Genomic DNA, 7,500 nt, shown 5'->3' with positions numbered 1-7,500 from the left:
ACCAGACCGGAACTATATATTACAAAACGAACACATTCTCTTGATAAAACAGCTGTAATTGAGTGCCTGACACGCCAGTCAAGCGCAATCTTGAGAAGGTGTGCATTTCAGTAAGGATTTCAATTGACATGCAGTATGAAACTGAAAGGAGGTTGCATCACTATGATGCATAACATTGCATGTATTGTATTTTCAAGTGTGTGCATTCATCCTGTTGTCATTTTGTTTTGAAAGCAGAAGAATCATTCAACAGGTTGCTGAGACAAATGTAAACCAGTAAAACATATGAAGAGAAACAAACCTTGAATATAAGTTCAGTTGTTTAAACATTTGACAAACTATGGTGAGGGGGTAAGAAAACACACAAATCCAGCAGCTCCTGTATTTCAATACACCAGAACCCAATATTATTGGCGAGTCGGGTAGTCCATCATCACAGTTCGAGGGCAGGCATCATTTCAGTAATTTCATCCCGTTGCATTCACATCCGTGCCTTGAATGAGATTGAATGTGATCTTTGCTCTCAAGTATGTTCCCAAGTTTTACACTTTCGTGCTTTGCATGAATGGGAATGGAACCGTGTGTGTTGAATGAGGCTCCTTGTGAGCACTGAACTTTGTCCGGTGGAGTTCCTTTTTGTGTTGCTGTAATTGTGTCATTTCTCGATGAGAAAGATTAGGCAACATTTAGTCACTTCTAGCCATGATGCTCAATTTATTTACGAATGTACCCTAGTTACTAGGGACCGTTTACGTTGGAGAACAAGATCTATTGTATGCCTGTGTATTTGGGGAAGTCAAATCTGAAATAATGATGAAATTGCGTGTATCCAAAGTTAAAACTCGTGATTTGTCGCCCTCTGGTGTGTAAAAGATGCAAAAGCTTACAGCACCTGGTATTCCCAGGCGGTCTCCCATCCAAGTACTGACCAGGCCCGAGCCTGCTTAGCTTCCGAGATCGGACGAGATCGGGCGTATTCAGGCTAGTATGGCCGTAAGCCAGGGAGGCTCTCCCTGACGCTCTACTTAAAGGGAAGGCAATATCCGTTTCTGCCGCTCATACTTGCAGTTGAACTGTCTCTCTACTCTAAAGTCCTGGACACACCAGCGCGCCGCAGACAGTCCCTGCTAACACGAAACGTTGTGGCAACGTTGTGCGTTAGCTGGGGTGCCACACCAGACCGGAACTATATATTACAAAACGAACACATTGTCTTGATAAAACAGCTGTAATTGAGTGCCTGACACGCCAGTCAAGCGCAATCTTGAGAAGGTGTGCATTTCAGTAAGGATTTCAATTGACATGCAGTATGAAACTGAAAGGAGGTTGCATCACTATGATGCATAACATTGCATGTATTGTATTTTCAAGTGTGTGCATTCATCCTGTTGTCATTTTGTTTTGAAAGCAGAAGAATCATTCAACAGGTTGCTGAGACAAATGTAAACCAGTAAAACATATGAAGAGAAACAAACCTTGAATATAAGTTCAGTTGTTTAAACATTTGACAAACTATGGTGAGGGGGTAAGAAAACACACAAATCCAGCAGCTCCTGTATTTCAATACACCAGAACCCAATATTATTGGCGAGTCGGGTAGTCCATCTTCACAGTTCGAGGGCAGGCATCATTTCAGTAATTTCATCCCGTTGCATTCACATCCGTGCCTTGAATGAGATTGAATGTGATCTTTGCTCTCAAGTATGTTCCCAAGTTTTACACTTTCGTGCTTTGCATGAATGGGAATGGAACCGTGTGTGTTGAATGAGGCTCCTTGTGAGCACTGAACTTTGTCCGGTGGAGTTCCTTTTTGTGTTGCTGTAATTGTGTCATTTCTCGATGAGAAAGATTAGGCAACATTTAGTCACTTCTAGCCATGATGCTCAATTTATTTACGAATGTACCCTAGTTACTAGGGACCGATTACGTTGGAGAACAAGATCTATTGTATGCCTGTGTATTTGGGGAAGTCAAATCTGAAATAATGATGAAATTGCGTGTATCCAAAGTTAAAACTCGTGATTTGTCGCCCTCTGGTGTGTAAAAGATGCAAAAGCTTACAGCACCTGGTATTCCCAGGCAGTCTCCCATCCAAGTACTGACCAGGCCCGAGCCTGCTTAGCTTCCGAGATCGGACGAGATCGGGCGTTTTCAGGCTAGTATGGCCGTAAGCCAGGGAGGCTGTCCCTGACGCTCTACTTAAAGGGAAGGCAATATCCGTTTCTGCCGCTCATACTTGCAGTTGAACTGTCTCTCTACTCTAAAGTCCGGGACACACCAGCGCGCCGCAGACAGTCCCTGCTAACACGAAACGTTGTGGCAACGTTGTGCGTTAGCTGGGGTGCCACACCAGACCGGAACTATATTTTACAAAACGAACACATTGTCTTGATAATACAGCTGTAATTGAGTGCCTGACACGCCAGTCAAGCGCAATCTTGAGAAGGTGTGCATTTCAATAAGGATTTCAATTGACATGCAGTATGAAACTGAAAGGAGGTTGCATCACTATGATGCATAACATTGCATGTATTGTATTTTCAAGTGTGTGCATTCATCCTGTTGTCATTTTGTTTTGAAAGCAGAAGAATCATTTTTGCTGAGGTTGCTGAGACAAATGTAAACCAGTAAAACATATGAAGAGAAACAAACCTTGAATATAAGTTCAGTTGTTTAAACATTTGACAAACTATGGTGAGGGGGTAAGAAAACACACAAATCCAGCAGCTCCTGTATTTCAATACACCAGAACCCAATATTATTGGCGAGTCGGGTAGTCCATCTTCACAGTTCGAGGGCAGGCATCATTTCAGTAATTTCATCCCGTTGCATTCACATCCGTGCCTTGAATGAGATTGAATGTGATCTTTGCTCTCAAGTATGTTCCCAAGTTTTACACTTTCGTGCTTTGCATGAATGGGAATGGAACCGTGTGTGTTGAATGAGGCTCCTTGTGAGCACTGAACTTTGTCCGGTGGAGTTCCTTTTTGTGTTGCTGTAATTGTGTCATTTCTCGATGAGAAAGATTAGGCAACATTTAGTCACTTCTAGCCATGATGCTCAATTTATTTACGAATGTACCCTAGTTACTAGGGACCGATTACGTTGGAGAACAAGATCTATTGTATGCCTGTGTATTTGGGGAAGTCAAATCTGAAATAATGATGAAATTGCGTGTATCCAAAGTTAAAACTCGTGATTTGTCGCCCTCTGGTGTGTAAAAGATGCAAAAGCTTACAGCACCTGGTATTCCCAGGCAGTCTCCCATCCAAGTACTGACCAGGCCCGAGCCTGCTTAGCTTCCGAGATCGGACGAGATCGGGCGTTTTCAGGCTAGTATGGCCGTAAGCCAGGGAGGCTGTCCCTGACGCTCTACTTAAAGGGAAGGCAATATCCGTTTCTGCCGCTCATACTTGCAGTTGAACTGTCTCTCTACTCTAAAGTCCGGGACACACCAGCGCGCCGCAGACAGTCCCTGCTAACACGAAACGTTGTGGCAACGTTGTGCGTTAGCTGGGGTGCCACACCAGACCGGAACTATATTTTACAAAACGAACACATTGTCTTGATAATACAGCTGTAATTGAGTGCCTGACACGCCAGTCAAGCGCAATCTTGAGAAGGTGTGCATTTCAGTAAGGATTTCAATTGACATGCAGTATGAAACTGAAAGGAGGTTAAATCACTATGATGCATAACATTGCATGTATTGTATTTTCAAGTGTGTGCATTCATCCTGTTGTCATTTTGTTTTGAAAGCAGAAGAATCATTTTTGCTGAGGTTGCTGAGACAAATGTAAACCAGTAAAACATATGAAGAGAAACAAACCTTGAATATAAGTTCAGTTGTTTAAACATTTGACAAACTATGGTGAGGGGGTAAGAAAACACACAAATCCAGCAGCTCCTGTATTTCAATACACCAGAACCCAATATTATTGGCGAGTCGGGTAGTCCATCATCACAGTTCGAGGGCAGGCATCATTTCAGTAATTTCATCCCGTTGCATTCACATCCGTGCCTTGAATGAGATTGAATGTGATCTTTGCTCTCAAGTATGTTCCCAAGTTTTACACTTTCGTGCTTTGCATGAATGGGAATGGAACCGTGTGTGTTGAATGAGGCTCCTTGTGAGCACTGAACTTTGTCCGGTGGAGTTCCTTTTTGTGTTGCTGTAATTGTGTCATTTCTCGATGAGAAAGATTAGGCAACATTTAGTCACTTCTAGCCATGATGCTCAATTTATTTACGAATGTACCCTAGTTACTAGGGACCGTTTACGTTGGAGAACAAGATCTATTGTATGCCTGTGTATTTGGGGAAGTAAAATCTGAAATAATGATGAAATTGTGTGTATCCAAAGTTAAAACTCGTGATTTGTCGCCCTCTGGTGTGTAAAAGGTGCAAAAGCTTACAGCACCTGGTATTCCCAGGCGGTCTCCCATCCAAGTACTGACCAGGCCCGAGCCCGCTTGGCTTCCGAGATCGGATGAGATCGGGCGTATTCAGGCTAGTATGGCCGTAAGCCAGGGAGGCTGTCCCTGACGCTCTACTTAAAGGGAAGGCAATATCCGTTTCTGCCGTTCATACTTACAGTTGAACTGTCTCTCTACTCTAAAGCCCGGGACACACCAGCGCGCCGCAGCCAGCCCCTGCTAACACGCCACGTTGTGGCAACATTGTGGCAATGTTGTGCGTTAGCTGGGGTGCCACACCAGACCGGAACTATATATTACAAAACGAACACATTGTCTTGATAAAACAGCTGTGATTGAGTGCCTGACACGCCAGTCAAGCGCAATCTTGAGAAGGTGTGCATTTCAGTAAGGATTTCAATTGACATGCAGTATGAAACTGAAAGGAGGTTGCATCACTATGATGCATAACATTGCATGTATTGTATTTTCAAGTGTGTGCATTCATCCTGTTGTCATTTTGTTTTGAAAGCAGAAGAATCATTCAACAGGTTGCTGAGACAAATGTAAACCAGTAAAACATATGAAGAGAAACAAACCTTGAATATAAGTTCAGTTGTTTAAACATTTGACAAACTATGGTGAGGGGGTAAGAAAACACACAAATCCAGCAGCTCCTGTATTTCAATACACCAGAACCCAATATTATTGGCGAGTCGGGTAGTCCATCATCACAGTTCGAGGGCAGGCATCATTTCAGTAATTTCATCCCGTTGCATTCACATCCGTGCCTTGAATGAGATTGAATGTGATCTTTGCTCTCAAGTATGTTCCCAAGTTTTACACTTTCGTGCTTTGCATGAATGGGAATGGAACCGTGTGTGTTGAATGAGGCTCCTTGTGAGCACTGAACTTTGTCCGGTGGAGTTCCTTTTTGTGTTGCTGTAATTGTGTCATTTCTCGATGAGAAAGATTAGGCAACATTTAGTCACTTCTAGCCATGATGCTCAATTTATTTACGAATGTACCCTAGTTACTAGGGACCGTTTACGTTGGAGAACAAGATCTATTGTATGCCTGTGTATTTGGGGAAGTCAAATCTGAAATAATGATGAAATTGCGTGTATCCAAAGTTAAGACTCGTGATTTGTCGCCCTCTGGTGTGTAAAAGATGCAAAAGCTTACAGCACCTGGTATTCCCAGGCGGTCTCCCATCCAAGTACTGACCAGGCCCGAGCCTGCTTAGCTTCCGAGATTGGACGAGATCGGGCGTATTCAGGCTAGTATGGCCGAAAGCCAGGGAGGTTGTCCCTGACGCTCTACTTAAAGGGAAGGCAATATCCGTTTCTGCCGCTCATACTTGCAGTTGAACTGTCTCTCTACTCTAAAGTCCGGGACACACCAGCGCGCCGCAGACAGTCCCTGCTAACACGAAACGTTGTGGCAACGTTGTGCGTTAGCTGGGGTGCCACACCAGACCGGAACTATATTTTACAAAACGAACACATTGTCTTGATAATACAGCTGTAATTGAGTGCCTGACACGCCAGTCAAGCGCAATCTTGAGAAGGTGTGCATTTCAGTAAGGATTTCAATTGACATGCAGTATGAAACTGAAAGGAGGTTGCATCACTATGATGCATAACATTGCATGTATTGTATTTTCAAGTGTGTGCATTCATCCTGTTGTCATTTTGTTTTGAAAGCAGAAGAATCATTCAACAGGTTGCTGAGACAAATGTAAACCAGTAAAACATATGAAGAGAAACAAACCTTGAATATAAGTTCAGTTGTTTAAACATTTGACAAACTATGGTGAGGGGGTAAGAAAACACACAAATCCAGCAGCTCCTGTATTTCAATACACCAGAACCCAATATTATTGGCGAGTCGGGTAGTCCATCATCACAGTTCGAGGGCAGGCATCATTTCAGTAATTTCATCCCGTTGCATTCACATCCGTGCCTTGAATGAGATTGAATGTGATCTTTGCTCTCAAGTATGTTCCCAAGTTTTACACTTTCGTGCTTTGCATGAATGGGAATGGAACCGTGTGTGTTGAATGAGGCTCCTTGTGAGCACTGAACTTTGTCCGGTGGAGTTCCTTTTTGTGTTGCTGTAATTGTGTCATTTCTCGATGAGAAAGATTAGGCAACATTTAGTCACTTCTAGCCATGATGCTCAATTTATTTACGAATGTACCCTAGTTACTAGGGACCGTTTACGTTGGAGAACAAGATCTATTGTATGCCTGTGTATTTGGGGAAGTCAAATCTGAAATAATGATGAAATTGCGTGTATCCAAAGTTAAAACTCGTGATTTGTCGCCCTCTGGTGTGTAAAAGATGCAAAAGCTTACAGCACCTGGTAATCCCAGGCGGTCTCCCATCCAAGTACTGACCAGGCCCGAGCCTGCTTAGCTTCCGAGATCGGGCGTATTCAGGCTAGTATGGCCGTAAGCCAGGGAGGCTGTCCCTGACGCTCTACTTAAAGGGAAGGCAATATCCGTTTCTGCCGCTGATACTTGCAAATGAACTGTCTCTCTACTCTAAAGTCCGGGACACACCAGCGCGCCGCAGACAGTCCCTGCTAACACGAAACGTTGTGGCAACGTTGTGGCAACGTTGTGGCAACGTTGTGCGTTAGCTGGGGTGCCACACCATACCGGAACTATATTTTACAAAACGAACACATTGTCTTGATAATACAGCTGTAATTGAGTGCCTGACACGGCAGTCAAGCGCAATCTTGAGAAGGTGTGCATTTCAGTAAGGATTTCAATTGACATGCAGTATGAAACTGAAAGGAGGTTGCATCACTATGATGCATAACATTGCATGTATTGTATTTTCAAGTGTGTGCATTCATCCTGTTGTCATTTTGTTTTGAAAGCAGAAGAATCATTCAACAGGTTGCTGAGACAAATGTAAACCAGTAAAACATATGAAGAGAAACAAACCTTGAATATAAGTTCAGTTGTTTAAACATTTGACAAACTATGGTGAGGGGGTAAGAAAACACACAAATCCAGCAGCTCCTGTATTTCAATACACCAGAACCCAATATTATTGGCGAGTCGGGTAGT

General features: G+C 43.3%; 5 non-coding genes and 1 pseudogene across 5 annotated transcripts; all 6 read right to left on the bottom strand.

Annotated features, from left to right (window-relative positions):
- Positions 1–880: 880 nt before the first annotated feature.
- LOC136740924 (5S ribosomal RNA) lies at positions 881–999 on the bottom strand. The gene has a single exon (XR_010813684.1). It is a non-coding gene; the product is annotated as a 5S ribosomal RNA (ribosomal RNA).
- Positions 1,000–2,054: 1,055 nt separating this feature from the next.
- LOC136740937 (5S ribosomal RNA) lies at positions 2,055–2,173 on the bottom strand. The gene has a single exon (XR_010813696.1). It is a non-coding gene; the product is annotated as a 5S ribosomal RNA (ribosomal RNA).
- Positions 2,174–3,231: 1,058 nt separating this feature from the next.
- LOC136740935 (5S ribosomal RNA) lies at positions 3,232–3,350 on the bottom strand. Its single transcript, XR_010813694.1, has one exon. It is a non-coding gene; the product is annotated as a 5S ribosomal RNA (ribosomal RNA).
- Positions 3,351–4,408: 1,058 nt separating this feature from the next.
- LOC136740969 (5S ribosomal RNA) lies at positions 4,409–4,527 on the bottom strand. The gene has a single exon (XR_010813727.1). It is a non-coding gene; the product is annotated as a 5S ribosomal RNA (ribosomal RNA).
- Positions 4,528–5,593: 1,066 nt separating this feature from the next.
- Positions 5,594–5,712, bottom strand: LOC136741160 (5S ribosomal RNA). Its single transcript, XR_010813908.1, has one exon. It is a non-coding gene; the product is annotated as a 5S ribosomal RNA (ribosomal RNA).
- A 1,055-nt stretch (positions 5,713–6,767) lies between these two features.
- Positions 6,768–6,876, bottom strand: LOC136741268 (uncharacterized; annotated as a pseudogene).
- Positions 6,877–7,500: the final 624 nt, after the last annotated feature.

The sequence above is a fragment of the Amia ocellicauda genome, unplaced genomic scaffold (assembly GCF_036373705.1).
Source record: "Amia ocellicauda isolate fAmiCal2 unplaced genomic scaffold, fAmiCal2.hap1 HAP1_SCAFFOLD_65, whole genome shotgun sequence".
Taxonomy (NCBI): domain Eukaryota; kingdom Metazoa; phylum Chordata; class Actinopteri; order Amiiformes; family Amiidae; genus Amia; species Amia ocellicauda.
Note: the sequence above shows the minus strand (reverse complement) of the source record. Positions and strands in the feature narration are given on the sequence as shown.